Source organism: Erigeron canadensis, chromosome 3, assembly GCF_010389155.1.
Source record: "Erigeron canadensis isolate Cc75 chromosome 3, C_canadensis_v1, whole genome shotgun sequence".
NCBI classification, from domain to species: domain Eukaryota; kingdom Viridiplantae; phylum Streptophyta; class Magnoliopsida; order Asterales; family Asteraceae; genus Erigeron; species Erigeron canadensis.
The window spans coordinates 19519872-19526035 of NC_057763.1; the positions used below are offsets into that span (position 1 = coordinate 19519872).

Below are 6164 nucleotides of genomic sequence, written 5' to 3' on the forward strand. Positions count from 1 at the left end.
ATTTCCTATAGCAGTTACCCAGTGATGGATCTTTGGGTACATTTAGATACGGAAACGAACATGAAAGATAACCCAACACTTGATAAACTACCATACAAAAAAATAAAAAAAATAAAATAAAATTATAGCCCTTATACTATGACCATGTAACTGTATACACCTTTCCATGTATATAGAGACCCAAAAATTATCCACCTTTGTCACCTGTAAGGATTAATCCGACACATTCATATGTATAAATTAAGACGACGATAATAGAAAAAGACTACTAATGTTAGAAAATTTCCATTAACAACCGAAAGTGTAGACTCCTAAAGCTTCAGATCAGGATCAAAACAGATGTTACAAGAAATGTACCTCCCAAAACCGGCTGAAAAGAATGTATGTGACAGGTTACATTGACAGCAATTCACACAAACCACATAAGCATCTCGGATTGAAGTTCAAGGGCACTGATATACATAAAACTAATATAACAAAGTAAACAAAGGGTGCTTCATATAACAACCCATAACTCACGTATTTAACAGGTCTGATAACAAGATGGATCTAAAGTCAGAGTTAATTTAAATGCTTAAAACCTATTCAAAAATCACATTAGCTTTTTATATATGAAACCTCTTATCCCAAGTCAGCTAACTTTGCCCTAACCTTCTACAATGATACACCATTTCATTTCATTTCCTTTTAAAAAAGGCTTCCCCTTATAAGTCCAGAACCCCAAACCAGCCTTTTGTAATCCTCATCTTATCACACCATGCCTTTTCTATTGCACAAAACCCCCCAAAATAGAAATCAAATGGTATTTTAAAAACTTTCATTTAGAGTATCAGTTTTTCTTCTTAAAAGGAGCCTTTATGAACTACTAACTTGATAACCTCCATGACTTGCCAACAGCTACTAACAAGCAATAAAACACCAGAAATTATGAATCCAGGCACAAGCAAATAGAACAAACTACCACTCAACCAAAGCTACAACTTTTGAGCTTGACGAATCAAAGTATGTAGCATCAGGCCAACCCAACCATGGACCTGATAAACAAACGAAAATCATAACCAAATACAAACTTAAAAGCTTAGACCCAAATGACACGAGTGAAATTCTCATGAGCCTAGAAACTAATACAACAGAGCACCATACCCAAACCCACCTTAGCTGAAACCAACTTACACAAGACTTGGGTAGACACTGAACAGAGCCACTCCATCTGATCAGTACACGAACTTTGTCATTGCACAACTTAGCCCAAAAGTACCAAATGGCACAAAGAAAAATTTCCAAGGGACTCAAGTTGCTTAAAGAGTTTCATTTTAAAAAATAGAGCAACCTTAATTTCTTTAAAAATAAAGTAGATATATACTACATAGAACGATGATCATTCATCAAGTTAAAGTATCAAATGCAACTAAAAAGTCAACACATGGAATATTATACTAGAGTGCAAATATATATTAGACATAAATATCATATATAGCAACCATAACAAGAAAAAAATAATGAAATGATTATACAGATACTACTATATGAGGCATCATACAGGAAAAATAAATATCATCCTACAACCCTTTGACAGGATTCGAACTTATGGCCCTCTGTACCGAAAACAGATGCGCTACTCCTAGGACAAGAAGAAAAGGCTAAGCGGTCTCTTGGATTCCCGATTTTGACTTCTCAAAATTTTGAAAATATATTTTGTTTCATGTTCTCTGTATATAAATAAGTTAACAGTTAAAATAGTAACATTAACACAACAAAAACTGGTAAACATAAAATTAACTCCCAAAGTTGTTTTTCCACCTTTCCAAGTCCGACAAGCAGCATAATAACAAAGCTTCACACATCTCGGAAGCATCAGCCCTTGTGCGATTCGTACTCCAAGGAAAAAATAACATCCAAGCAATATCAAGTTTTTGGTTAGGACGAACCACAGCCGAGCCAGGGCTGATGAAAAGGTTAGGAAGCTCCACGTGTACCATACTCGTTTAATTTAATAAGAGCTTGTTTATATAAAGTGTTCGGAAATTTTTGGAAGTAAAAAAAAGAAATATGTGTAGTTCAGTGTTATTCATCTATAGCACCCCCAAAACTGGTAATACGATAAGCTAATGAAAGTTTAATGTCAATGTGTTCGTTTTGGTCTCTGATGACAAAAAGTAAACCACCGTCGCTGCAAATGACCACTATAAAATTGTCAAGACCTCTAGTTTTAGATGGAAGATAATAATAGATATATATAACTTTATACTCCGTATACAAATAATAATAATGAGGCTCAGATCTGGTTTACAAAACGGAGCAAGTCAGTAATTAGTGACCCGCCATGGCTGCAATTTCAGGGTTGCAATAAAATTCACCATCCTCTGAAAATTGCCCAGCCAAGCTACGAATCATTTTTCATAAACTTGCCCCATTTTCCAACTTGGACCCAAATATAATATTATATATCTATGAGATAATTATCATCACAGCCTCATATAATTCGTTACCAAAAAATATTATTATTATTATTATTATCATAATGATGATGATGAAGAGGAGGAGGAGGAAGTGCAAAAATATCAAGTCAAACCAAACCCAAAACACAACCTTAAAATAATCAAGATCCAAACCCCCATAAAATGGAGATGGATCTCATTCTCTATTTCTCTCTCTCTCTCACACACACAAACATACACACACACACGAGGCGCGTGAATGAATGAATGGATGGATGAAGGAGGGTTGTTGTTGTTGATCGGAAATCATTGGCCGGAAGAAGGGCAACCACCCTCTGAAACCTTTCCTACTCTTCCGGCCTCATTCTCTGGTGGATCCAAGTTGGTTGGTAGGCTGTGTAAAACACATAACCCTAAATCTTGTTGCACCCAATTCTCTCTTTATATACTCCTTTGCCTACTTTTACATCTATCTTTTACAGTTTTACACTTTTACTCCCTTTCAATTTTAGTCTTTATACTTTTAAGGTTGAAGGATCTTTTGTACCATTTAGGTAGAAATTGGAAGCAGTCTCTCTACTTGGATAGAAGTAAGGTCTGTCTAAATCTTAACCTCCCTCATACACCGTTGAGATATTGGAGCTCAAAACCCACGGAAAGCGGCACTAAGCATTTTCTTTCTTTCTTTCTATATTTGTAACACATAACTTTATTACAGAGTATAAGTTTTTCTTTTAAAAATAATAAACTATTAACAAATGTCAAAAACACTAGGTATATAAAGAAATTTTTTTAAGAATAGAAATAGATACACAAAATTAAACCTTTGGAAGAGAGAAACTTCCTTGCGAAAACTAAAACCCAAGATCTTTAAATTTCAGATAAATCTCTCATCAATTCATCCTAAAACACACTAATAGTCAACCCATCTAAGTGAATTGGTTATCATCAAAATAAATTCAAAAAACAATATATATGACTAAATCATACATATAATATGTCTAAAAACGAGATTACAATGTATGTCTAGATCAATTATGGAGATAAGAAAAGTGAATGACTATTACACATGAGTCAAAATGAATTAGGTATGTTTAGTCCTATAGAGTTTAGATGCATTTATCATTACTAAAATGTATGTTTAGTCAAATGTAACCGATGCCTTCGCTTATTTAAAATAAATTTATACTTACGGAAGTCTCTTTGATCAGTTTTTTTTTTTTTGTAAGGGAGGAGATTGAATTAATTTGACGATTGCTAGCAAGTCACTAGTCAACCAAGAGAGTACATGAGTAAATACAACTACAAGAAAAGTAAAACAAATACAACAAGAATTAAAAACAAACTTGACTGGAATACACTATACACCCTTAAACACCAACGAGATCCGGATTTTAATTGCGAGAGAGCTAAAATGGATGAAAAAAACCTGGTAAAGTCCCAGGAAAAAATCCCCGAGACTAGAGGTCGCGCCACCGGTTTTCACCCTAGCTCGTTTTTGATAGCACCCCATACAAATCCGGACCACCATGAGACACCAGAACACCATGAATCCCCAAAAATATAGCAGTTCACTAGATACCTGACTAAAAGAAGCTTCTTAAACCCACCAAATCATGATTGAAGTCTCTAAAAATTGAACTCGCACAATTTCTCCCAAGTTACCTCTATGATCTTTGCTCGACTTTTGATCCACAAGTAGCTAATGCTTTTGATTTCTTCTATAAGTCGATGCCATGAGGGGGGGGGGACTCCATTAAAACATTTGTCATTTCTCATTTTCCTTAAGCACCAACAACCAGAAAGAATGATTGCTCAGATGGCTAAAGATTTTTCTGTATTCTCCCTTTCATAAAGACATAAGAGGTCGCGAATGGAAAAAGCAAACACGGGTGATATTTTGCACCAAGTACTAATGTAACACCACAACATATTAGCTAATTCACAAGATAAGAATAAATGATCAACTGTTTTGGGGGACTGATTGTAAAGGACACAAAGGTTAGAAGGAACCTGGATATTTCTTTTAGCAAGAGCATCCTTTGTGGGCAATCGATCCATCTCCGCTCTCCAAGCCATGATGTTCACTTTACCCGGAACCAGTTTGTACCATGTAAAATGGTACACATTATTGAGACCAGTGGGTTTTCTAAGCGACTGTCACACCCCATAATAATGCGGAAGGTTACGAGGTGCAACATTCACGAAATCACAACACAAGGCATAATGAACGACTTTAAAGGAGTCGTTTTTGAAAACATTTCATTAAAATACTTCATTGTCTTGGAACATAAGAAAACATATTCAAATTTAAAAGACATTACAATAATTTAAAGAGTATTTTTAGGGATCTTAAATCCTCGATAAGTAGTGCTATCATTGGTTTCAACGACAATGATAACTTGAACAAATGTTAAGCCTTTTCCATGGTAAAAACGGAACATCAACTCCAAGTGGCGGAAAAGTCTTACAAGGATCCTACCATGCATCTTACGAACCTGAGATACATGCTAAAATGGGTCAACAATAATGTTGGTGAATTCATAGGTGTAAGTAAATAAACTTTGCATTAAACCACAAGATTTAGGTGTGACCATTGCTAACCCGCAATGTCGTGTAGCCATTGTTCAAAAATAAACAATGCTATGAAACATAATGTATATATTGTACTAAACTCATGAATTGAAACTCGACGGTATATGTAACATTTTGCCTCGGGAAGTATTTGATCCATAATACTTGGGAATCCAAATATGAATGCATTCGTTTGACCATCACCGGTCAAGTTGGTGCGACCAACCCGAATGAGGGTGTCAACCCAAATAGTACTATTCATCATATCACGTTTAAGTCCATAACTAACAATTCATGATGGGAGGACTTTAATGGGATCAAGCAACTTAGACAATCACCATATACATAGTTTTGGCACTTGTGTTCCACATGTAACAACCCTCAATTTCCAACTACGACAATTTACTTAGATTTATCTAGGTATCTATCCCTAGAGGTTTATTAAGAGAATTGACCTTCTAGACAATTGAGGCATAGTGATGATTGCCTTCTAGTTTAATGGAATGCTTAAAAATAGCTAGTCATATTAGAAATGCCTTACAAACTCTAATTGAATAATCAAAGCCAATCTCAAAGAAACGATAATCTTGAATTAATGCGTGCACTATCTATCAAGCAAGAATTCAAGTATCCCAATTAATCCAACAACCCAAATAATAATAATCAGCATTTGGAGTTTATAATAATATGACATATGTAATGATATACACATATAATACAACAAATATTAATAAAAGACGTATATATGCATGGTTATATAAATGAGTTCATAAAAAAATTAAATATTTAAAACACACCACATGCATACATATCAACTAGCCAATAGGGTTATGATTAGTTTATTACATTCTACACTTTTAAAACATGTATACCCACTTATTCTTACACTCTTAAACATATATACATACAATTACCTATTTGTATGTCTCAATACTAGTTAGGGAACTAACCCAACACCACACCACATGAGTTAACCAACCCAAGACTTCCCAACACCCCTCCTAACCAATAACCTCACCCCACACCCTCTATTTGCTTCCCTAGCCACGTTTTTTAGGGCTCAAGACCTGCTCATTCTTTCATTTTTACACTCAACCAAAACACACACACTCACCAAAACACTCTCTTCTTTTCTTGTTCATGACAGAATTT

The 6164-nt window shown here is 34.8% G+C and overlaps 1 long non-coding RNA gene across 1 annotated transcript; it reads right to left on the reverse strand.

Annotated features, from left to right (window-relative positions):
* Nucleotides 1-1363: 1363 nt before the first annotated feature.
* LOC122592938 lies at nucleotides 1364-2839 on the reverse strand. The gene is made up of 2 exons (XR_006322775.1): nucleotides 1801-2839; nucleotides 1364-1709 (listed from the first exon to the last, which is right to left on the reverse strand). It is a non-coding gene; the product is annotated as an uncharacterized LOC122592938 (long non-coding RNA).
* Between the last annotated feature and the right edge of the window lie 3325 nt (nucleotides 2840-6164).